General features: G+C 40.7%; 1 long non-coding RNA gene across 1 annotated transcript; it reads right to left on the minus strand.

The window, feature by feature from the left end:
• Nucleotides 1-1,602: 1,602 nt before the first annotated feature.
• On the minus strand, nt 1,603-25,505 carry LOC148542022 (uncharacterized). Its single transcript, XR_015878522.1, has 3 exons — nt 25,449-25,505; nt 7,012-7,180; nt 1,603-2,042 (listed from the first exon to the last, which is right to left on the minus strand). It is a non-coding gene; the product is annotated as an uncharacterized LOC148542022 (long non-coding RNA).
• Between the last annotated feature and the right edge of the window lie 1,948 nt (nt 25,506-27,453).

A 27,453-nucleotide genomic window follows, 5' to 3' on the forward strand; every position in this document is an offset into this window, starting at 1 on the left:
TTAAATAAATTACAGGATTTAGCATATTACGTCTTTTGTTGGTTATTAGTTGTTGGTGCCATAAGGGCCAATTTCCATATTATGCTAATTTGTGGCAAATTTAGAACGAGCAGATACTTCATACTGTGCATATAACATGAGATCATGCCCTTATACTGTGTCTTCACTATATCTTGTCTGGTGCCAATTGTCTCACTCCCCCCTGGGTCAGATAATGTCCCAAATATTTCTCCTTCATCTGACATGGCTGTAGCTTAGCCTTATTATAATGCTGGCTATACACTAGCCCGATATTGTTCCCACCAGACAACTGGTTGGCTGGTTGGAATGATAATCGTCTAGTGTGTGGGAGTAAATGATAATCAGCCATTTGCTCCCACATGCTGAAAAACGTCAGGATATGGTTGGTCCAACTTGTTGAGAAAATCAAACCTGTTTGATTTTGCCCAACTAATCATTCTAGTGTATGGAGAACTTCCCCCCCAACTGATCGATAAGTAGGTGGACACTAGCCGCTAGTGTCTGCCTACTTCACTACCATCTGCCGACTGTACTGTCCCTGTCAGCTCGGGATCCCTGGCTGTCACTGATAGCAGCTGAGTGTGATTAGAGGACCAGTGCAGCTGCTGCTGCCTCACAGTCTCTCACCAGGTTCCCAAGGTAAGTATCACACTGTGGGATCTGCGATCACAGGAGCCCCCGTTATGCCCCCTTATGATCACCCCCCAGTGGATGCTTCCCCCACAAAGAACACCCACCCCCGTTGGTGCTTGCCACATCCCAACCCACCCGTGGTTGCCCCCCGTGACCACCCCCCCTGTGGGTGCTCCCCAGCGATCACAGAACCACTCCAGCCCCGCCCCCCGGTGGGTGCCCCCCTTGTGATCACTGGTGCATCAACACCCCTCACAACCGGCATCAGGCTCCCTGTCCGGGATTTGCAGAATAGGAGTGACTGAACGTGATATTAAATAGGAAAGTTATCATGTCCTGGACTTCTGACAAATTGGGCTTGATAGCTTAATTGACCTATAGAATTGTTCAGCCAAGATATCAACTACACCGTTTGCTCTCTTATGGACTTTTTAATATAATGTTTAATGTCCTTGTAGACTAGAGTATGTATACATGGAACTGTATTTATGGGGCTGTTGTTACAAAGCAAAAAGCAATAGGAAATTATAGCTGCCACTTCTATTTTGAGTTTTATATTATTTAGTTCATGAGTTTTATCATTTTATTACCTAATACTGTTATTACCCAATTTGTGTTTACAGTATAAGTGAAATGTAACTGGTATGAAATTAATTTTGTCACCACTGGGTTGTTGACAAGTTGTAGAGAAGGAGACTTTGTAATTTCCTTAATAAGTTGTTTATTACAAGGGTTCCTGCTCTTATATCTTTGGTACCCAGTTCCTGCGACATGTCAGCAGGAACATTCCTAGACATGAACTCATCCAATGCTTACTCACATACAACCTACCCGTAACCCCCCTCCGTGATCACTGCTCCCCAGCAGCACCTTCAGTCTCCCTGCACTCCCTCTTGCAATCACCCTGCCCACACGCAATCATGGGGTCTGATAAGAGCCCATTCCAGCGAAGAGCTGGAAGCAGCGTGATAGCTTATGCTATCACACCGCTTTCTGGTTTGGGTCCTTGATGCACACTGCGCATGCATTACTTTAATCCGTAATTTATTTTACATTTACTTGGTCTTGCTGTCCAGAAGTAATCCAAAGGGTACATATTAACAATTTACAATAATAAATAGACATGCAAACATGTTTTATTCAAATCATGCAGAAATAGATAGAACCTTCCCGCCTACTTCTGTGAGATCACAAGTTGGAGAGCAGTTTTCTGGTGTGCTGAAAATGTTGGCTGGTTGGCTGGTTGGCTGGTTGGCTGGTTGGCTGGTCTGATGAAAATGTTGGTTATTTGTGGAGCATCGTTTTAGTTGGACAGACAAGTTGGATGTTTGGTCAGTTGGATGTTTGGAGGAAAGTTGGTCTGATGTATGGCCAGCTTATCTAGTGTCCTGCTTGCAAGAGATGAAACAATTGTTTTAGTGTCAGGTAAAGAAGACAATAATGAACATAACAATAACTCATCCATATGACTAAGGATGGATACATAACTTAGTTAAAAAGATTAAAACAGTCACTTTAGACTTGTGGAAAGATACTTTGGCTATTACTGAACCTTTGGGGCACTAGCACAAACAGTCAGGATGAAGATGTACAGAGAATAAAGCAGGGTAGAGGTCAGTGATAGCAGGAAAAGAAATATAAGCTAGAAAAATAAAAAATTACATTAAATATGACCACTGGAATGGGCCCTATGGGGAATTGACTCATTAATTTATTCCCTTTTGATCCCAAATGTATAATCAGTTATGGGTGTTACAGTACCTTTTGCCCTCAATCCAGAGTCCTGACCATCTTTAGTTCATAGGGAACTGGGTATTTTCAAAACTATTTTCTTTTCTACCGTTATTGGAATAATGTCTATAACAGTCTGGTGCATCATTAGCCTTTGTGGGAAGAATATTGATGCACTTCTCCTGTTACTCCCATGGCCAAAATAGTTTCATTTATCATTGGTAAACTTCCGCTGCTGCTGTGTACATGCATACCTGGTGATTAGTATACAATGTGTGTTCACACCCTGACTAGGATAGGTAATAATGTATCACATGGTCATATTTACACTTTGCTCCAGGTACATGATGTCACATTGCATTGTCATTCTATGCGTTATCATAAGCTACATGTGGCTTAGTTCCAACATCACTTTGGTTCTGACTATGTGTGTTGTATGTGTATCCCTCCCCTATATTTCTATATATAAGTGTGATTAATCGCAGACGCTTTAGGAGTGACCACTGCCATACCCCTTTTAATTTAAAATTTTAAGTTTGGAGTCTGGCCTTTAACTGCTCTCTGAGTCCAACCATTAATACTGCTACTGTCACTTCCCTGTAGTGCACATTTCTCACACCTTTAATAAATAATAATTATGTTCTACTCCAAAGGCATTATATTGTGATATCACATACAGGTACAATTCCATCCCTATCTGATTTTACCACTAGGGACCACAATAGTACTCCCCGGATGTAACCCTATATTACCCTGGTCTTCTAACACACTAGGGATTATCTCTCTACCTCATGGTTCAGCAATGGCAGCCAGGCTGAGCAGACAATTTGACCCAGCCCCTTCCCAGCCCATGCCAGGCCACGTATAACTACAACATCTAAAGGTGGGTACCCACTATACAGATATGTCTTCAGATTATGGTTGTTCGTACACACTGAACAACCATCATCTGTGCCTGCCCGCAGGTCCCTGTGACCAGGGGGCATGTCCTGGTGGGCGGGGGGTGCGTCCTGCCCCCCCTCCTCATGGCTGCCGCTGTGTGTGTATGGGCGTTCTGACGACCGTCCGTACACACCTGCTGATGGACAGATATGGCTGCAGACATATCTGTCCATCGGCTGTGGAGCACAGCCAATGCGATATGTTGGTGAACGCCGACGTTCACCGACATATTGCTGGTACACACTGCCCGACGGGCAGCAGATACATTGGCTGATGAATTGATTGCCAATGTATCTGTCAGTGTGTACCCAGCTTAAGACAATGCTGCAACTAAAGAGGATTTGTTTTCTGTTTCCTGTGGAACCTCCCTACACATATTAACAGACAATACAAAAAAATTAAAAATGTTTCAATTTTGCCGGTACTCTTTCCTACACTATTATATGGAGGCGGAGGAGCACTTGGTGCATGCACCAACTTCCTCTCGGTCACCTCACTACTGATTTGCATTTTACCTCTCCACTCCTCACGATCATATTGCCAAATTTCTAAACATTCACAGTATTTAAGCCGCAATTTGAATTTGCGTAAGCTTATTCTACAGATTTTATCATTAACTTTTTTCCTTGGTCACTTTTGACCACTTCTCACACTATTTAGTTGTGTCCACACCATATTTTGTCCCTACAATAAATCTATCTGACCCTGTCGGCGCTGTACAGGAAATCGCTGTTGGTGGTCCATTGACCATTCCTGACATCCCTTTCTGTACTTTATTGGCTCCAAACTGTGACTGTCTGGCTCCCATGGCCGTACCATTACCGACTTCTTGGCCTAACGGCTTCCCATACACACAGGTAGGTATGTTTATACCAATACAGACAGTCCTTAGCTGCTCGTCAGCGAAGCCCCACCGTGACCGACCTCTTGTCCTAACGGTGCAAACCCATGATCGACCTATTGTCCTAATGAGTTTTCTACACACAATAATGCACTCACTATGTATTGTTTAAATTAGAAATGGTACAGGCTCATTAACTCCCCGATATTCACCTTTTGTGCTTATTGAATTATAATAGTCTCATACTTATCAAATGCCGTTCCTGAAAAGCAATCCTTTCGCTCCTCTTGTTGCAACCTTTTAAAATGTTGCAAATTGGGGTGCAGTATTTTGATCCCCTGTTTGCATTCCCTAACACTATTTTACTCTATCTATATCATGATTTGCTGCGGACATTCGCATATACCAAAAACTGTATATATAGTGCGACTACCTTCACCAAGGACAATTTCCTATTTATATGGTGGTTTGAACGCCATGCACACATCAAGCATACAGTTTTGTTGATACCTTTATATCAGATATTTCTATTAAACGTACTAAGAAAAAAACAAAAACAAAAAGGTTTAAAAGGTGCATACACACAACGATTTTTTGAACGATTATCGTTAACGATATCATTTATCGTTCAGTCGTTGAAAAAATCGTTCACTTTCTAAGTTAAAATGATGAACGATTATCATTCATGCGCGTTCACGTTTGTAGTTTGTAGTTTGTAGTTCAGTCAGACTGACCAACTGAACGATTTTCATTAAGGGAATATGCAAAAATCGTTTGTAGTTCAAAAAAATCGTTCATTACACTTTAAAAAATCTGACAGATAATCTGACAGAAAATCGTTCATAAAATCGTTGGTAACAAAATCGTTGTGTGTGTATGCAGCTTGAGCCTTTGAGATGGCCAGTGACTATTGTCTGTGTGGCTGACTCAGTGTTTTCATGTGCTAATTAACCTGTTCAGTAAAGGTGCATACACATGGTCAGATATGGCAGATGAACGATTGAACGACTGAACGTTTTCGAACGATTTTCGAACGCATGAACGATTTAAAATGATTTAAACGTATTAAACGTATTAAAATTAATGGAAATCGTACAAAACTGACTGCAAACACATCAGATGTCAGATATCGTTATCTGACAAACGGGAACGTGCATCGTTCATCGTTCATTATTACACACATGTCAGTTTTTACTTTCAGATACGAACGATTTTTAAAATTGTTATCGTTCAGATCTGAGGAAAAATCAGATCGTGTGTATGCACCATAATGGAGCATACACACGGTCAGATTTGTCAGATGTGTCAGATGAACGATTGAACGATTTGAATGATCTGAATGATTTGATGAACGATTTGACCAACGATTTGAACGATTTGAACTATGAATGATTTTTGACTGCATTAAAATGAATGGAATCGTCCAAATCTGACTGCAAACACATCAGATGTCAGATATCGTTATCTGACCATCGGGAACACGCATCGTTCATCGTTCAGACATGTCAGATTTTCCTTCAGATATGAACGATTGAACGATTTTTTAAATCGTTATCGTTCAGATCTCAAGAAAAATCTGACCGTGTGTATGCACCATTAGTCTGCACAGGAACAGTAAATGGTGAATTTTATAACACTGAGCTATACAATTTTGACTAAAATGTTTAAATATTAATAAAGTTATTTAAAAGACAGCAAATATCTACGCAGACTATGCAATTTATTTTACCTTATTTCCGAATTCTTCTATGTACCTTCTCAACCCACAAAGCAGGAATTCGGTGTATGAACACAGATAGTTTAGGATATAGAACAAGGGTTTCGAACTACAGATAGACAGTAAAAAGATCACCAATGTCTAGATAGACACCAGATGTTAGACAATCAATATGTCAACTGGGGCAAAATGTCGACACACTAATGGTCGACATGTAAGAAGGTCAACAGGTACAGATGGTCCATAGGGTCAAATGTCGACACAAAAAGGGTAGACACAAAATGGACGACACTTTTTTTTTCAGGATTGAGGTTAGGCACTTACCGGAGGATTAGGGTTAGGCACTTAACGGAGGATTAGGGTTAGGCACTTACCCCGACGGTTAGGGTTAGGCACCAAGAGGGAGGGTTAGGGTGAAGATTAGGGCTAAAAAAAAATAATAATATTCACGTGTCGACCATTTTTGAGTCAACCATTTTTACATGTCGACCATTTGTACATGTCAATCTTCTTGCATGTTGACCTTTAGTGTGACAACCTTTTGCCCCTGTCGACCTATTGACTGTCTAACATCTGGTGACTATCTAGACAAGGGGTGGGGAACCTTTTTTCTGCCGAGGGCCAATTTGATATATATATAACATTATATGCAGGCCACGCCCCCTCCGTGTGATGTCACATGGGGTATGGCCACAATCGCCAGTGATTACAGCAGTGGGAGCTGTAAGGGCAATGGTGTGACCATCTGAAGCATCCTAAGGACGCCGCAGGTAGCACTGCTGCATAGATTCTGGCTGCAGGGTGCCATTCTAGACACCCTGCTAGCCAGATAAGGCTAGCAGAAAAAAGCTCTGAGGACCAGACCAAACAATTACGGGGGTTTTATATGGCACTCGGGCCTGAGGTTCCCCATCCCTGATCTAGACACGATCAACCTTTTTACTGTCTATCTGTTAATCCACACCCATAGAACAAATTGTTCTCAACTTTAGTGACGCGTCTTTCCACCTTTTGGTGATGAGCAGAGGGACGAGAGTCCTTTTCACCAGCCTCCAACAATACACAACATATCCTGCAGGGTCGCCGGGAAGGAAGGGGGTGGGGGCAGTTACTAATTAGTACTTACCCGGGCCGGGCCTAGGTCTGTTGGAGGGGCCCGGTCCAGCTGCTGAGAGGAACAAATGTCTCCCTCTGTAGTGTGCGGTGCAGCAGAGGGGGCGCCTCCATGCCTCCTGGATTTGGCTACAACCCTCTCAGTAATTGGGCACAAAGAATGTATCAGCAGCCCTGATATCCTGTATGGGACAAGAGAATCATTTTAACAAGAAAATGATACATTGATCACATTGGTATGAAATTTTCCACACAAAAAATAAATAAAAACATTAGTACTTCCTTTCCTCTATTATTTTCTCTATTATCAGGGTAGTGTGGAAAGGAGGAGTTATGTTACTGTTTAATAATCAGAATCTAGATACCGATTCCAGTTTAAACAACCTGTCAAACAAGTCACTGACATTATGTTGGAAGACAACCTTTTACATAATTAATGTATAACTACCCATTACTCGTACAGTAATTAAATAGATTCATTAACTGCTTCAGTCCTTTAATGGATTATGCTTATTATATTGTATGGGCCGCATATTGCACAGACAAAGTAGGGCAGCATTAGAGCAGACAGCATATGGTAAGCAGTAAACAGCGAAGATCAATGAGCCAGTGACGTGTAGAAATCTCTGTCACTACAGTTACTACTGCCGGTGTTCTACTCCAGATTGCTGCCTATCTGTCTTGTTATAGGCATTTCCCTGTACTGCATTCAGCAAGAACACCAACCAGTTACTACCAGTCCATCATATGACTTCAATCTCTTTAAATGATTATGGAGGCCTATTTTCAGTGAACGCTTATCCAACATGGATTCAAGGCAATAAGACATGCTGCATCCAAGTCTGCTGTAAGCTAATCTTTTACTCACAGTTTGTACTGCTGGTGTGTTCCTCATAGGCAGTATCAGGGCTGTAATGAGAGGGGTACGACTGTTGAAAGGGTGCAAGACTGAGGGTTAAGAATGGTTGTTAACCCAACGGCAACCCTGAAGAGTCAGCACATTACACTTTTCTGCCTTATAACAAGCTCGGCACCCATCTTCTTGCTCCCAGTGTTCCTTCGGTGCTTATCATGTGTGCCAGGAATGGGGCTTCTTACCTATAAATCGGTGACTGTATAAAGTGTTTACATAAGGCCTGATTCATTACAGATCGCAACTGCGAATGCAATAGTGATTACGCACGCAGTTGAACTGCGATAGTGTGCTAATTCATTGCGATCGCTATGCCATCGCAGCACTACACAGGAACGTCCACTTTATCTTACACACATCTGTAATGTTTAGCAAGACTGTGAAGCCATCGGTAACATGGAGTACCATCGCAGCCTCACACACACTTGCACAAGCTCTGACCTTACTCAGAAATTGCTAACTTCCACGCACGCTATGAGGCCTCAGGCTGCGTAAGGTATCGCAGTGGATAATTTATGGACGCCCCTGCAATGGCGTTCAAACGCACTGGCACGCCTGCTTTTCTCCGACCACCCCCGTCACCACCCCCAAACGGCACTTCCTGTCAATCACTCTGCGATGTGTCTGCGTAGTCACTGCGATCTCAATCCCGATCGCATCGGCAAGTTCACGCACATGCACTGCGAGGCATACACATGTGCAGTACACAACAATCGGCCGATTACGTGCGTATTAGCAACTGCGTTCCTTGCTGAATCAGGCCCTTAGTACCTTATGATTCTGTGAAAGTGTGACATTTTAGATATTACATATAACTGTGAATAAATATAAATGTACAGTTTACATAAGAATTTGTGAACGTATAACAGTCTTTCATATTACATATGAATCTGTGAAAGTATTATGTGTACATATAAATCTGTGTATGTATAAAATGCTTACATGTTACATATGAATTTTATAATGTACAAAATGTTTAAATTTTACATATGAAGAATATGTGAAAGTATATGTTTACATATTACAGCATGAATCTGTGGAAATATATGTTTACATATACAGTATGAATCTGTGAAAGTATATGTTTACATCATACTTACCAACTCTCCCTCATTGTCTAGCAATCTCCCTCATTTCACCTTACCCCCATTATGACACTGTTATATTAAAGAAAAAACAGATATATACATTCAAATGGGATCATTAGTATAATTTCCCTGCATTGGTTATAAGGCACAATGGCCCTCATTCAGACCCACTCGCAAGCGGGCGCACGTACGTTAGGCGTACGTACAAAATTATTTAAATTCAATGGCTCGCTCGTATTTTCTTTCGCATCTAAAATTCCTCCCTAAACTCAGGCGACTCCTCCTCTAACTAACGAGCGTGCGAAATAGCGAGCGTACATCCCCGAAATGACTTGAAGGGAACGCACACACAAGTGAAACCGGAAGTGGCCTTGTCAGATGTCGATTACCTGCTCCTTTATTCTGCCTACCTCCCTCAATCGTATCATGTCAATCAATGTATCAATTAGCTTAATTGTTTTTTTTTTTTTCAACACAATGCAAGAAACTTTACTCTTGTCCGTGTTTGTGTTTACCCGCAGAATACGTACGGATGGAACATTCGCTTTTATTGTTCAAAAAACATGTGAACCACAATTAAACAATTGTTCTATTGCTGTGGATCCTCGCATATTTTCCGGGGTTCATTTCTTTATTTAAATTTGCAAACGCATGTCACTGCATCAAGCCTATCATAACTCTCCAGAGATTTCTGGCCCTGTTGAACACATGACTCATACACTAACCAATAAAATTGCTCCTGTTAATTTCCAAAATACATTAGCCAATCAGAAATTTATTGCACACTTTATCAAAAATGTTTTGTATGAAAAACTCCATTGCCATCATGAGAGCCTCCGCATTCACCAGGCGCGAGCTGCTGGTGCTTACGGAGGTGATGGATCGCCGTATCACCAGCCAGCCTCCACCCATCACCAACCGGCAGAAGCGCTCCGCGTATGCCGCAACATCGGGCAGCTGGAGCGCAGGTGGTCAGACCTGCAACGGCGAACGCCCCGCTTGCTGGCATGCTTTCGCATGCAGATCCTGGAAAGTAAGTGTTATGTATTGTGGTTTTCATGTTTGTGTTTGTGGGGCAAACTGCGTGTGCATGTTTTCCTGTCTGTCCTATTTATTATTTGTCCTCATATCTGCGTGTGCATGTTTTCCCTCTATTTCTGTTTTTTTCATTCTACTCCTATTTGCATGTTTTTTGTTGTTGTTTTTTTTTTTTTTATTTGGGCCCCGGATTTGCCCAGAAACTAACCTCAATTTGTTTGACATATTTTAGGAGGACAGCCAAGACTACGCCGTCACCGTCCGGCCAGACGGCGTTCCCGGCCACTATCCCCAACCCCCAGCCAACACTCCACCCCAAATATTTCCCCTATACCCCACTCCTCCCCAGCCTTCCAAGACCCTCTCCCGGAACTGTCGGGCCTCCTTCCCCTCCGTCCCACTTCCCCCTCTCCTCCACCCACCCCTCTTCCAATTACCCCCTCCCCGGAGTCCGTCATTACCCCTCCCCGTTCTTTGGGGAATGAAGGCTCCTCCGAGGAAGAACATGGAGGGACTTCCGGAGCTCCCGTTTTGGCTCCCGGTATGTTTTTCTTTCACATTTTTTTTAACCACAAACTGTTTGTATGTAATCATGTGTCGTGCCTTTATTCGTGCTTGTTTGGTTTACTTTTGGTGATTTAGCAGTTTGCCTTTACCTCTTCCTGCTGATTTCAACATACACATATCACACCTGTGGGAATTTGTACATAGGCCTTGTATTTTTGGCAGCACCCCCTTTTTGTTTTTTGTTTTTTGTTTTTAGGTTTAGGAGTGATTTCGTTGTGTTTTTGTTTTTTTAATGTGGATTCCCTATTGTTTTATTAATCCACACACTTTTCTCACCCACAGAGGAACAGAGGCGTCGACAAGAGGTGGACGAATGTGTTGGCCAGATGCGCCAACATGTCATTGGCATTCTTGTGGGCCTTGACCGGCTGTCTGGCATCCTTCGCCAGTAGTTTTTTTTGTTTATTTTCGTTTTCTAAATAAATTTTTTTGTTCTAATATACGTTCTGGCTCATTCTTTTTTTCCCAAAACAAAAATAGTTTTCCCTGACATAAGTAGACTGTTCCTGCAAGGATTTCCCTTTTTTAAAAGTTAGATTGTGTTTTGTATTTGTATGTTAAACAGCCACAAGAAACACATAACAGTAACAATGTCATTTCCCTTTTTGGGTGTAGTGTCAATTAGATATTTCGACATTTTACAGGTTCCTAGTTGGTGTGCAAGCTGCTTAGGCCAATCTTAAAAATCCAAAGGTTTGGACAGGCTTCCTTTTGGTGTGGGTTGGGAACCTGAAAACATATTTCAGTTTACATCAACTGGTGTCAGTACTGGATTACCCCTTAGTCAAATGTAAAGTGTGTTAACCTGGTTACACTTGCTGTTAACGTCCAAAAAAAGGAAGACCATTTCACTCTCCAAACATTTATTCACAACATAAATGAGAAATCAAAGTGGTCACTCCCAAAAAAAAAAACAGTGATAATCTCAAATACAACACATACAAATAAAATATTTAAATAAAAAAAACAATCAAGAACTGGTTGACGAAGGACCATGCCAACATGATTCCACAAACATGGCGTTGCGATATGGGTTCCAGAATATATGCCCAAAATCACCAGATCCAGGTTTGGTAATGGTAGCAGGAAGTAGTGAGCGTTGGAGTGGCAAAGATTTTGTGAACAAACAGAAGATGGTGAAAAAAATAAAAATAAATTAGATGTTCGCAAACAAACACAAACACATTAGGTATAAACACTGTAGTTTTGGTCAAACTTACCTAAAAAATCTGGCCACCACATCATCGCGTATGGCCCCCCCACATACTGACCTCCGACCAACCTCGGGGGGGCCATCCTCAGGTAAGGCATCCTCTGGCTGCATTGGGACACCACTCCTTATGGCGATGTTGTGAAATATCCCACACAGGACCACAATTTTCGACACCATATCCGGCAAATACATGAGCTCGCCACCAGAGCGGTGGAGGCATCTGAATCGGCCTTTTAAAAGGCCGATACAGCGCTCCACCACTTGCCTGGTGGCTGTAAGTGCGGAATTATACTCACTTTGTGGGCCTGGTGTGGGAGCCAAATAAGGAGTGAGCAGCCAGGACATGCAAGGGTATCCACTGTCTCCTGTGAAAAATAAGAGACAACATCAGGAACACTGTGTATCAAGCTTAACATTGTTATGTACTAAAGGTCTCCACTTACCCAGAAGCCACGCATCACCAGCTTGTAGGTTGTTTAATTTGTGCCATATCCCTGATTGCCGGATGACGAAGGAGTCATGTGCACTTCCTGGTAATTTTGCATTCAGGGACAGGATCTGGAGGGAGGCATCACATACCACCATTACATTCAGGGAGTGATAGTGTTTCCTGTTTCGAAATATGGCCTCCAGCCGTGCTGGAGGCTGAAGTGGTATGTGAGTACCATCCACAACCCCTATGATGTGTGGGAAGCCAGCTATTTGGTAAAAATTGGCCTTGGCCACACTAAGGGCACCCATATCCAAAGACATTTGAATAAAATGATGGAGGTGCTTGAAAAGTGCCTCCATCACTGCCCTCAGGATCCGGGAAAAGGAGGATTGGGAGATGCCCGCCACTATTCCCACCATTGTTTGAAATGATCCTGAGGCACAGAAATGTAACACCGCCATAAATTGCGTCAGTGGTGGTATTGCTGTTGGACTGTCAATTTGCCGCTCAAGATCACTTTCTATTAATGAGAGAGTGTCTATGATGATTTTGGGAGGTAGACGGTAGCATCTTAAAACCTCATCATCGGGCATTCCAAAAAGGGTGACACGTGTTCGAAATATCTGGGGCCTTGCATGCCTACGATGCCTATGCCTGGGATGAGATTGAGGTTGGTCGGCTTCCGGGAGCATGGCCAGAACAATCCGCCCCAGATCAACCTGAAATTCAAAGATTTCAAAGTAAGGCTTTTGACCCACCCCAAAACTATATTAAAACAACTTAGCTTGATGATACCATCCATTGCTGCTTACATGCCGGGGTATTGTCATGATACGTCCAAACTGAAAATAAACACCAAAATTACTTGACACATTTCACTCTGGGCATTTTTGTTTAAAAATTTTGTGCTAGACCAAAGTTAAAATATGCCAAACACCCATTTAGCAAAACCGCAAAGCGTCATTTAACACAGTACATCAAAACGGGTCGAAATGTTGGTTCAAAAAGCGAAAGATAAACCACCAAAAAGTTAGAATGATTATTAAGCTGTTTAAAATGCGCTAATTAGTTCGCTAATACAAGTCACAAGAGTAACTACTAAAAATGCGCTAATTAGTTCGCTAATACAAGTCACAAGAGTAACTACTAAAAATGCGCTAATTAGTTCGCTAATACAAGATAAAAAATGGACTTACCAAGAGCAAATATCTAAGATGCAAAATCAAAAGGTCTTTGGGGTCGAAAATAAACAAAATCTAAAATAGAAAAAATTAGGGATCCAAAAATTACAAAATATACGAAACACAATGAAACAACAACTGAACAAAAGTTAGACTTCATAAAACTTACCAAATCAAGAAATGAGGTCCCAAAAATATAAACCAACAAAGATAACGGAAAAAAAAACGCAAATCTAACCAACAAACGAATCTCCAACCGCCAACTGCTTTCTACGCAATCAATAAACTCCAGCCAAGATAACCTCCAACAATCCAAAAACGCCACCTCGACTTGAGACACACCAAGCCATAAATAGTGTTTCGTTTCCCGCACAAATTAAGGAGGGATCATAGGGCCGCACAATCAATGATGCGGCCGCAAAATAAGGACGCATGTATAAATACGTCACGAAAACACATTCAAATTCTGGTGTATTTCTTGTTTGGACCTCAGACATGGCGACAGACCATGGAAAAAATGCCCAAGAGTCAGGCGGTAAGTCTTTCATGCATTTTCTATCAATGATTAATTTGAAACATAAGATTAGGCAAGTTGTGATTTTGTGAATTCTGTAAATTTACACAAATAGGTGAGGAGGATGACATGGAAGAGGCTGCTGGGCCCAGTATTCCGGCCAAAGCGGCCAAAAAAAAAAGGCAGCCACATTTCACAAGAAAGGAGATGGAGGTTTTGATCCAGAAGTGTGTGGACATCCTGCCACAGGCAGACAGGAATATGAGTCTAAGCCAGAAGTGGAGAATGTGGGAAGAGGTAGCCGTTGCTGTCAATAGAGTGGGTGATTATGTCCGTCTAGCCCGGGATGTCAAACGGCGGTAAGTAAACCCTTGCCCCCCCTAAAAACAAACCCCATTTTAAACCAAAGGATAATGGCTTCCATTTTTCCCCACAGATGGGGCGACTTCAAATATCGCCTAAAGCAACAACTCACGGACAGGGCTAGGCATGCAAGGGGGACAGGTGGGGGTCCCACCCCTGTGTCATTGGAGTTGACGGATTTAGAAGAGCTGGCACAGGGGTGTGTGCAGCCTGTGGAGGTGTTTGGCGTGTCCAACATGGATACGGACATGCCAGACTTTGCGGCTCCTCATGTTGGCCCAGGTAAGTATTGTGATGTCACCAACTCTGAAATGCTATTGTGCCAATATGTAGATTCTAATGTGACTCTTTTCTCATTTTTCCAACAGAGACACAGGCGGATGAGTCTGCTCCAGAGGGAAGCCTTGGCCGCAGAATTTCTGCTGGCTCTGCAGGGGAGGAACCAGTACATCCGGCTGAGGACCCTGCAGAAGCCAGTCCAGGGCGTGCCCCCTCGCAGGCAGTGGGCCTCCTCACAGAACTCAATTTAAAATCGGATTTCCATACGGAGATTCTGCAGAGGATGGTCGCCAGTCTGATACGGGTGGCTGAGGCCCTGGAGCAAAATGCTGCGGCCAACGTGACCATTGGTCAGGCCCTGGCGGAAAATACCAGGGCCAACATCCGCATCGCCGATGCCCTGGAGCAGCTCGTTCGCCAGCACATGGTGGAGCCGATCTCCCTTCCTGCTGGAACATCAGGATCCTCCACCTCTGGCACAACATCAGCCAATCCTCCAAATGTGCCTAGCCCTGTGCCTAGTCCAGAGGCCACAACATCTGCCTCTGGACAGGCCAGCCCGATGGCATCCCGGACCCGGTCTGGCGCCCACCCTCCCCCATCCAAACGGGCGAAAAAACGGTGACAGCAATGGCGACTTTTCCCACACTCCTTCTGTGCTTGGCTCATATTCCTTTCTGGTCAAAACTTCCCTCTCCTTTCTTGTGAAATGTTTTTAATTTATTTTTGTACGTTTATGTTAGCAGTTATTGATTATTTATTTTTGATAAAAAGTATCTTTGCCAGAAAAAAACAAAACAAAATATTAGGCCAATTGGTTTGTGTTTAACCAATAAATTTATGTTAAAAATCTGACATTGTATTGTGACATTATTGTACAAATGGGTTACATTTAATCCTGGCCCTAAAGGCAAAAAAGGACACCAAAAACCATTTCATTTTTTTAAAAAAAAGGCCTCTTGAAGGAACGTTTAAAAAATCACATAACGATGCAAATTCCACATTAATAAAAAAAAGGGGAGCTAATTAAAACATGATGACATTATTGTCACAATAGGCCATAAACAACAAATTGAGGCCAAAAAAAACCCCAAAAAATGTACGCCAATTGATTGTGTAATCCTGACATTAGCAGGTATGATTTCCACCTGCGTACGGTTTTGTGCTATCCCAATAAACTGCTTTCCAAACACATACCAAGCCGGTTTTCAATACAACACTAATTGCTTTTGTGACCACCCGTGATTAATCGCTGCAACATCATGGAGTCCCGGGACGGAGGAGAAGGCCATTGCCAATGTGGTCGAGTAATCCAGACCCTAAACTGTGCGAGCATTTTGAAGGGAAAGAGGATGTTCCAGTGACGTATGTGACGGTCCGAACACATTTGACGTTCGCATCTGCTAATGTATGTACGCCCCAAAAACGCCTCGCCACGCCTGCGTTTTTCCATCTCCACCCCCGTCAACACCCAAAAACGCCCTGTTCTGTCAATCACATTTGACATGTCACTTCCTGTACGCTATTTTAGGAACGACAGAAAAAAAGCTCGCAATCTGCCGTACGCACATGCGCAGTGTAACACCGACGCATGCGCGGTTAGTCAACATCGGAACGCAACGAGCGTACTGTTGGTAACGTGCGGCTCTGAATGAGGGCCAATGATCCCTATGGTTACATGCATTTTCTGAGAAGTATCAGTGTGTTTTCATCAACAAGTAGATCTTACTAACTGCTTTGGGGCTCATTTACATTTGGATGTAAATCAATGTTATGACACGTCTCTCAGATGTAACAGTACACGCCCACTTTACCGCTGCGCTCATAGGTGCTGCTTTCACAGTCTCCCTGAAATGCTTTTTCAAAAGTAGGCAAGTATGGTTTACATATTATATACAGTATGAAGCTGTGGAAGTATATGTTTACATATTATATACAGTATGAATCTGTGAAAGTATATGTTTACATAATCTATACAGTATGAATCTGTGAAAGCATATGTTTACATATTCTATACAGTATGAAGCTGTGGAAGTATACGTTTACATATTATATACAGTATGAAGCTGTGGAAGTATACGTTTACATATTATATACAGTATGAATCTGTGAAAGCATATGTTTACATATTCTATACAGTATGAATCTGTAAAGGTATATGTTTACATATTCTATACAGTATGAATCTGTGAAAGTATGTGTTTACATATTCTATACAGTATGAATCTGTGAAAGTATATGTTTACATATTCTATACAGTATGAATCTGTGAAAGTATATGTTTACATATTATATACAGTATGAATCTGTGGAAATATATGTTTACATATTATATACAGTATGAATCTGTGGAAGTATATGTTTACATATTCTATACAGTATGAATCTGTGGAAGTATATGTTTACATATTCTATACAGTATGAATCTGTGAAAGTATATGTTTACATATTCTATACAGTATGAATCTGTGGAAATATATGTTTACATATTATATACAGTATGAATCTGTGAAAGCATATGTTTACATATTCTATACAGTATGAATCTGTGAAAGCATATGTTTACATATTCTATACAGTATGAAGCTGTGGAAGTATATGTTTACATATTATATACAGTATGAATCTGTGAAAGCATATGTTTACATATTCTATACAGTATGAATCTGTAAAGGTATATGTTTACATATTCTATACAGTATGAATCTGTGAAAGTATGTGTTTACATATTCTATACAGTATGAATCTGTGAAAGTATATGTTTACATATTCTATACAGTATGAATCTGTGGAAGTATATGTTTACATATTCTATACAGTATGAATCTGTGGAAGTATATGTTTACATATTCTATACAGTATGAATCTGTGGAAGTATATGTTTACATATTCTATACAGTATGAATCTGTGAAAGTATATGTTTACATATTCTATACAGTATGAATCTGTGGAAATATATGTTTACATATTATATACAGTATGAAGCTGTGGAAGTATATGTTTACATATTCTATACAGTATGAAGCTGTGGAAGTATATGTTTACATATTATATACAGTATGAATCTGTGAAAGTATTTGTTTACATATTATATACAGTATGAAGCTGTGGAAGTATATGTTTACATATTATATACAGTAGGAATCTGTGGAAATATATGTTTACATATTATATACTGTAGGAATCTGTGAAAGTATGTGTTTACATATTCTATACAGTATGAATCTGTGAAAGTATATGTTTACATATTCTATACAGTATGAATCTGTGAAAGTATATGTTTACATATTCTATACAGTATGAATCTGTGGAAATATATGTTTACATATTATATACAGTATGAATCTGTGGAAGTATATGTTTACATATTATATACAGTATGAATCTGTGAAAGTATTTGTTTACATATTATATACAGTATGAAGCTGTGGAAGTATATGTTTACATATTATATACAGTAGGAATCTGTGGAAATATATGTTTACATATTCTATACTGTAGGAATCTGTGGAAATATATGTTTACATATTCTATACTGTAGGAATCTGTGGAAATATATGTTTACATATTCTATACAGTATGAAGCTGTGGAAGTATATGTTTACATATTCTATACAGTATGAAGCTGTGGAAGTATATGTTTACATATTATATACAGTATGAATCTGTGAAAGTATATGTTTACATATTATATACAGAAGGAATCTGTGGAAATATATGTTTACATATTATATACAGTATGAATCTGTGGAAGCATATGTTTACATATTCTATACAGTATGAATCTGTAAAGGTATATGTTTACATATTCTATACAGTATGAATCTGTGAAAGTATGTGTTTACATATTCTATACAGTATGAATCTGTGGAAATATATGTTTACATATTCTATACAGTATGAATCTGTGGAAGTATATGTTTACATATTCTATACAGTATGAATCTGTGGAAGTATATGTTTACATATTCTATACAGTATGAATCTGTGGAAGTATATGTTTACATATTCTATACAGTATGAATCTGTGAAAGTATATGTTTACATATTCTATACAGTATGAATCTGTGGAAATATATGTTTACATATTATATACAGTATGAAGCTGTGGAAGTATATGTTTACATATTCTATACAGTATGAAGCTGTGGAAGTATATGTTTACATATTATATACAGTATGAATCTGTGAAAGTATTTGTTTACATATTATATACAGTATGAAGCTGTGGAAGTATATGTTTACATATTATATACAGTAGGAATCTGTGGAAATATATGTTTACATATTATATACTGTAGGAATCTGTGAAAGTATGTGTTTACATATTCTATACAGTATGAATCTGTGAAAGTATATGTTTACATATTCTATACAGTATGAATCTGTGAAAGTATATGTTTACATATTCTATACAGTATGAATCTGTGGAAATATATGTTTACATATTATATACAGTATGAATCTGTGGAAGTATATGTTTACATATTATATACAGTATGAATCTGTGAAAGTATTTGTTTACATATTATATACAGTATGAAGCTGTGGAAGTATATGTTTACATATTATATACAGTAGGAATCTGTGGAAATATATGTTTACATATTCTATACTGTAGGAATCTGTGGAAATATATGTTTACATATTCTATACTGTAGGAATCTGTGGAAATATATGTTTACATATTCTATACAGTATGAAGCTGTGGAAGTATATGTTTACATATTCTATACAGTATGAAGCTGTGGAAGTATATGTTTACATATTATATACAGTATGAATCTGTGAAAGTATATGTTTACATATTATATACAGAAGGAATCTGTGGAAATATATGTTTACATATTATATACAGTATGAATCTGTGGAAGCATATGTTTACATATTCTATACAGTATGAATCTGTAAAGGTATATGTTTACATATTCTATACAGTATGAATCTGTGAAAGTATATGTTTACATATTCTATACAGTATGAATCTGTGGAAATATATGTTTACATATTCTATACAGTATGAATCTGTGGAAGTATATGTTTACATATTATATACAGTATGAATCTGTGAAAGTATTTGTTTACATATTATTTACAGTATGAAGCTGTGGAAGTATATGTTTACATATTATATACAGTAGGAATCTGTGGAAATATATGTTTACATATTATATACAGTATGAAGCTGTGGAAGTATATGTTTACATATTCTATACAGTATGAAGCTGTGGAAGTATATGTTTACATATTCTATACAGTATGAAGCTGTGGAAGTATATGTTTACATATTCTATACAGTATGAATCTGTGGAAGTATATGTTTACATATTATATACAGTATGAATCTGTGAAAGTATATGTTTACATATTATATACAGAAGGAATCTGTGGAAATATATGTTTACATATTCTATACAGTATGAAGCTGTGGAAGTATATGTTTATATACTATATACAGTATGAATCTGTGAAAGTATATGTTTACATATTATATACAGAAGGAATCTGTGGAAATATATGTTTACATATTATATACAGTATGAATCTGTGGAAGTATATGTTTTGCATATTCTATACAGTATGAATCTGTGGAAGTTAAGTAAAGTCCCCTTTGCTGTAAAAACAATTTACTATACAGAAAAAAAAACATTATGGAAGCTATAGACTATCCCTATGCAAAGAATATACAAATATAAGTGTAATACAAAACTGGAACATGCTATGAACGTCCTTAGATTGCCCCCTGCTTTTCCTACACGGAAAGGATTCAGGAATGAGTCGGGCAGCATGGCCTGTGCTGTTCTTATTTTATTCACCTGCTAATACTGACTGATAACAGCCCATGAAGAGAGGTGGCAGGAACTGGACATACAGCAGCCACAAGGGTTTATTTATTATAGTATACTGTACTTAACTACGAACTAGAAGGTTAAATTATTTGAATTATTAATGACATGCACATTTACTTTGTCTTTTTGTAGATGTTGCCTGTACCCTTGCGGTACAATATTCTATTTAGGTTGCAATAGTTCTATAATATATTTGGTACATCTAATTGCTATAGAACGGAAGGGAATCGATGGCAGCTCTCATGCGGTCTACTATAACCTCTTTGAAGTGAGAAGTTTTTATTGAGTATTCTATCAGGGACACCCACCCTGTACAGTAGAAACAAATAAACATTGTAAACTATAAATGATTTATCTCAACACCGGAAATGATTATAAGAGAAACTGAGCTGCCAAATTATTTAAACTACAATATCACCCCCTGACAGCTTCTACAGACAAGTAGTCATGACCGCCTTGGCAATTTTTTGAGGGATTAAACACACTTGTGTAGAGTCCAGGAAATTCTCAGCACAGCCAGGGCCGCCAAGAGCCGCGCTGGGCCCGGATGACAGGGGGCGTGGTCTAATCGCGGGAAGCATGACCACGCCCCCTAGAAAAAGAAAACACAGAAAAAAAAACAATTTAGCAGCGGCGCTGCACGCTGGGAGGGGGGCGCTGTGAGCCCCTCAGTCCGGCGCGCAGCCAATGGGGGGCACGATCAGCATAATTGCTCCCCCCATAGGCATAGGACACTGCTCCAGCTGCCACTTTGCAGCTGCGAGCAGTCTCCCGATGCTGTGATGTAGAAGAGAGGGGGCCCGCTGGGCCCCTCCAGCAAGCCCGGGCCCGGGTAATTTGTACCCGCTCCCCCCCTCTCGGCGCCCCTGAGTACAGCACCCCCACAATAAGATGCTCATTGCAATGCTGGAAATATTGCCCATTACACACAATAAAGGCCTTAGATAAGCTTGGTATACAGCAGCCTAGACCGCATTAGCCAGTATTTTGAAACAAAGACAGGAAAGAAATAAGCCCACGCTTGGTAAATGCCAAGTTATACATTATTAGTATTTAGCCATTCCCAACGTCGTTGGCTATTGTGCAGATATTTTGTTTCCTTTCTCTTCCCTTCTCTCTCCCACTATTCCTCTAGTCTCCCCCATTGCTCTTTCCCGTTCTCTCTGAATTCTCCAAGTTCTTCCCAGATTTTCCGTATGCTGATAGCTCAGCCCACAGTCATGGATTCAGAGTGGTCTATACAGTATGTTTCTCCCGCGCAGCAGGGATGAAGGGGCTGGTCAGTTTCGACTCTCTTCATCGGGTGGGGTGGTGGCGAGCTGCATCCTAAAAGTAGGGTTTGGGGTGCAAGGGGAATGGAGCGGCTCACATGCATTTCAATGATGGGGTGTGTGCAGGAGGTGCTAATTTATGAGTCCTCCAGCAGGTGAGAGGGTGTGGGGAATGTCAATTCGAGTGGCCAGTGGTGTGGCAGGGGTTGGAATGTAGGGTGCTGATTTGTGAAACCTCTGGCTTGAGGGAGGTGCCAGTTTGCAGCGCCTCCAGAGGGGGTGAGGTGGAGTGTTTGCCTTTGTATTGTCTTTCTCTTTGCCTGTGCGACCTGCACACCTGTCTACCCTGTGTAACTGTGGGTGATCGCTCTTATCCACCCTATGTTCAGGTTCCTAATATACCTGTCCCTGTAGTCTCTCTACTGCTTCCTGGTAACTGCCCTCCGACATTTTACCCCTCACTATCTTATCCCTTCCTATTATTTTATCAATAATGCCCCCAGTTATCTGTAGCAGCCAATCATCACACAGGGGGGGTCTGGGGCGATTGAGAGAGGGAGAGAGCCGAAGCTAAAGACATACAGCAGAGGGAAGTTGTGCTGAGGTGAAAGGGAGGAGGCTGCACTGAGCAGAGAGGATGATACACAGGCAGAGACATGGAGGGGGTCTCAGTGCCAGGCTCAGCAGGGGTGATACGTCCATTCCGTGCAGCACTGGGATACAGAGGTTGGCTGGCTCGTCCTCCTCCGGCAGGGTGTGTCCTGCAGGCAGCCAGTGAAAGCTGTGATGGGAGGGAGTTAGTGGGGCCTATCTACTGCACACAGCTGTAAGACAGACATCTAGCAGTATTATATAATAGTTTCCAGCTGATTTGTATCTATATATGGCATTTATATTGCCAAACAAAAAGACCGTTATTTTTTTGAAACAGATAGCTCTCCGTAAAGGGTGTTAAGCAAATGTTCAGCAAATTTTATTGCCATACAAATGTATAAATTGTGTTGCTACGGAAAAAAAAGTGGAAGTCAAACCAGAGCCAGGGCTGACCCTGACCAATTTGATGCCCTATGCAAGATTAACAAGCACTCATAATTTACTTACCTTTGCTATCTTCCCTCTGCTTCTCTCCTCCGCGGAGCATTCTCTGCTGTGAATGATGCTGAAGTGACAGAAGCTGCAGGAGCTGTATGATCGGCATTGGGCTGTACAGGCTTTCTGCTGCCTGTCCTACTGTATAATATGACAGGCAATGGCGCAGCAATGCCGGAAAGCCTGTACATGCCATCGGAGAACAGCCACTGTCAGCCGGGACTTCCGAAACCTAGAGCTGGCACAGCAGAGCTCAGATGTCCAACCTGCCCAGATTCCCCTAGGATTTTCCAGATTCCCCTAGCATTTGTCTATACTGCCTATGCTTAGGGCCGGCTCTGAATAAAAAAGCCAACACTAATCAATGGAATACAAACACATACACACATCTATAGAATCACACACATCTATAGAATCACATACATAAAAATACATCTATAGAATCACATACATAGACATACCTCTATAGAATCACATACATACATACACATACATCTATAGAATCACATACACAGACATGCATCTATAGAATCACATACATAAAAATACATCTATAGAATCACATACATAGACATACCTCTATAGAATCACATACATACATATCTATAGAATCACATACACAGACATGCATCTATAGAATCACATACATAAAAATACATCTATAGAATCACATACATAGACATACCTCTATAGAATCACATACATACATACACATACATCTATAGAATCACATACACAGACATGCATCTATAGAATCACATACATAGACATACATCTATATAATCACATACACAGACATACATCTATAGAATCACATACATAGACATACATCTATAGAATCACATACATAGACATACATCTATATAATCACATACACAGACATGCATCTATATAATCACATACACAGACATGCATCTATAGAATCACATACATAGACATACATCTATAGAATCACATACATAGACATACATCTATATAATCACATACAAACATACACATACATCTATAGAATCACATACACAGACATGCATCTATAGAATCACATACATAAAAATACATCTATAGAATCACATACATAGACATACAGCTATAGAATCACTTACATAGACATACATGTATAGAATCACATACACAGACAAATATCTATAGAATCACATACGCAGACATACATCTATAGAATCACATACACAGACATACATCTATAGAATCACATACATAGACATATCTATAGAATCACATACATAGATATGCATCTATAGAATCACATACATAGATATGCATCTATAGAATCACATAGACAGACATGCATATATAGAATCACATACATCTATATAATCACATACACAGACATACATTTATAGAATCACATACATAGACATACATCTATAGAATCACATACATAAAAATACATCTATAGAATCACATACATAAAAATACATCTATAGAATCACATACACAGACATACATCTATAGAATCACTTACATAAACATACATATATAGAATCACATACATAAACATACATATATAGAATCACATACATCTATAGAATCACATACACAGACATACATCTATAGAATCACATACATAAACATACATCTATAGAATCACATACATAAACATACATCTATAGAATCACATACATAGACATACATCTATAGAATCACATACATAGACATACTGTACATTTATAGAATCACATACATAAAAATACATCACATATATAGACATACATCTTTTTCAACATAGCGAAACAATCGGTAATGCAGGTCAGACCTCACTCAGGAATTGCTTACTTCAGCGCACGCTATGAGGCCTCAGGCTGCATATGGTATTGCAGTGGCTAATTTATGCACGCCCCTACAATTCGGTTGAAACGCACTGGCACGTCTGCATTCACCCAACCACCCCCCATCACCACTCACAAATGGCACTTCCTGTCAATCACTCTGCCATGGATCTGCATAGCGTCTGCGATTGCAGTCCCGATCACAGTGTCTAGTGTGCGCACTGCGATGCATATGCATGCGGAGAACGCAACAATTGCGTGCGTATGAGCAACTGCGTTCCTTGCTGAATCAGACCCTGTGTTTGCACAGAGTTGCAGTTGCAATTTCAGATGCACAGAAGTGTTTTAAAAATGTATTGGGCATTCTTGACACATGGAGATGGCCCATCTTTTGGGTGTGTTATGGGAGTGTCACGGGTGTGTCACTGAAAGTGTTTGTGTATTCAGATGCTCAATCATGCAGTTTGGAAGCCATACTCAGATGAACAATTTGCACCTGCCATAGGGCTGTTGCAATTTTTGATGGTGCAACCGATGGTGGGATCTAAAGACACATCAGGCAGTATTACAGCATCCAAAGACACTGCAAGCGTGCGTCTCAGCCCTTGCTCATACACACGGGCTTTGTAGCACCATTTTTATAAAGTAGCAGACAGGCGACCGCCAATAGACACAGCCACGACCCCTTCTGTGTCCACCCCTAAATCAGGTCCACAATATTTTATGGTGTGTACAGGCCCACAGGGGTACAGGGGATATCGCTGGTGGGCCCCACTGTCTGAGGGCTCACTCCCTCCTCTAGTGGCCAGGTTCCAAACTGTGCACTGGAATTAAAAATGGTTATTCTATTAGAGGGTCAGTTACCTGGTGAGCAGGGACCTAGAACATGCACACTCTCATGGCTAGTAAAGCCTCTGTTGTTTATGGCCACACCCCCAATTGCAGCTGACAGCACCCATTAAGCTTTAACTCCTACCATTCCCGTGGTGGGCCTATCATGCCCCAGTCTGACACTAGGGGGATATATTTACTAAAGTGCGAGTTTCTAGAAGTGGAGCTGTTGCCCATAGCAACCAATCAGATTCTACCTATCAATTATCTAGCACCTTCTAGAAGATAATAGCTAGAATCTGATTGGTTGCTATGGGCAGCAGCTCCACTTCTAAAAACCAGCACTTTAGTAGTGCATATCATCAAACCACACCTGAATTAACACGTGACTATCTGGCTTCTCTATGTGAGTTACAAATCATAGAATAAATGTACAAGTATATTTGTTGGGTAATATACTAACAATGTGCACATAACAAGGAACAAAAAATATATTTTGGGTACTGATACAAGGTGGCGAAGCCCCATCCCGTTGTGAATGCCAGGACACTCTTTACAATGGGGCATGGTTGTGCCTGTCTGGCAGCCATCCCCGTACTGTACATCAATGATTAAGTAAATGTTTTACTATTCTACAGAATTTAAGTCATATAAATTAGATTACATTGAAATCTATTTATCTCAGCCTGCTAAAAAAAGGAAATCCCTATGTGTCCTTTAAAATACAAAATCTTTTTCTTCTAATAAAATAACTTTTACTACAAAAAAAGAAAAAAGAAAGAAAAGAAACATGGCATAAGTGTGAAATTTGCTTTAATAAACTACCTATGCATGTGAAAGGGTTAAACCTACAACCGGGAAACAAGTAAATAATGGTTCCAACATCCCAGACCCCATACAACATACAGCATCATCTCACATGTGCAATGCATCTCACATCTGACACAGGGGCTGATCCAGACCCGGACGCTAAGCTGCGCTCTCTCGCAGCCGCCAGGGGGCGGATATACAAATGCCACGATCGTACAGCCTGGCTAAAGGACGCCCTCTATGTCTTAGAGAGCGACAGCAGAGTGATTGCATGCCAGTCTAAAGACGCCCACTTTTCTTTCTTAGCACACGTCATCTCCAGGAAGTGTATGGTTATTCCATCTCCAGGAAGTGTATGGTTATTCAGTAACATTGAAAGCCATCGGAGCTGCTCGCAGCCCTTAAAGTAGACCCTACCCCACCGCATGCACTGCGATCACTGCAGGCTGAAATACAACCAGGTGACGTGTACAATGACGCTGACATGCTAATTATGCACACACAAAGAGCGCCGTTTTGATGCTCAGACATGCCTGCATTCGCACATCCACTCCCTCGTTCTCCCGGACCTTCCCCTGTTACCACCCACAATCGGCACTATCTGTCACTCAAAGGAGCAGCCCGTCTGCGGGCTTCGAGTGAGCACTTCCCCATCGCAGAGACTGGTTCGCGCATGCGTATTTTGCTGCACACGCATGCGCAGATGGGCGACAATCACCCATAGCGTCCGGGTCTGAATCGGCCCCACAGTCCTGTATAGTACACTGATGTTTGTGAATGTAATTTTCCATTGGATATAGTGATGTGGATCAGGGCCATAGCTAGGGTAGTGCGAACAGTGCCATGGCATGGGGCACCGCAGGGCAGGGGGCGCTATTTGGGCCTGTCAGATTTCTGTTTATTATCATTCTCACTTGTAGCTTCCTCTAATTTCATCCCCAGCATCTCCTGGCCTCCCCTATCTCTTCCCCGGCCCTTCCCCATGAGTACATTCCCCTTTTTTGCATTATGTCCCTTTGAAAAATGAGGGGGGCGCCAATGCTCTTTCTGGCACAGGGCACCAAAAAGTCTAGTTACGGCTCTGATGTGGATTACTAATACAAAGAGCAATGCAAATTTCTTTTATTTTCTACTTAACAATCAATTACAAAAGGAACAAATCTTAGCAGTAAAATACACATTTCCCAGCACTCAGTTATACTTTTTGTGATTTATATATACATCCAGT

This window comes from Taudactylus pleione, unplaced genomic scaffold, assembly GCF_031769625.1.
Source record: "Taudactylus pleione unplaced genomic scaffold, aTauple2 ptg000016l, whole genome shotgun sequence".
NCBI classification, from domain to species: Eukaryota; Metazoa; Chordata; class Amphibia; order Anura; family Myobatrachidae; genus Taudactylus; species Taudactylus pleione.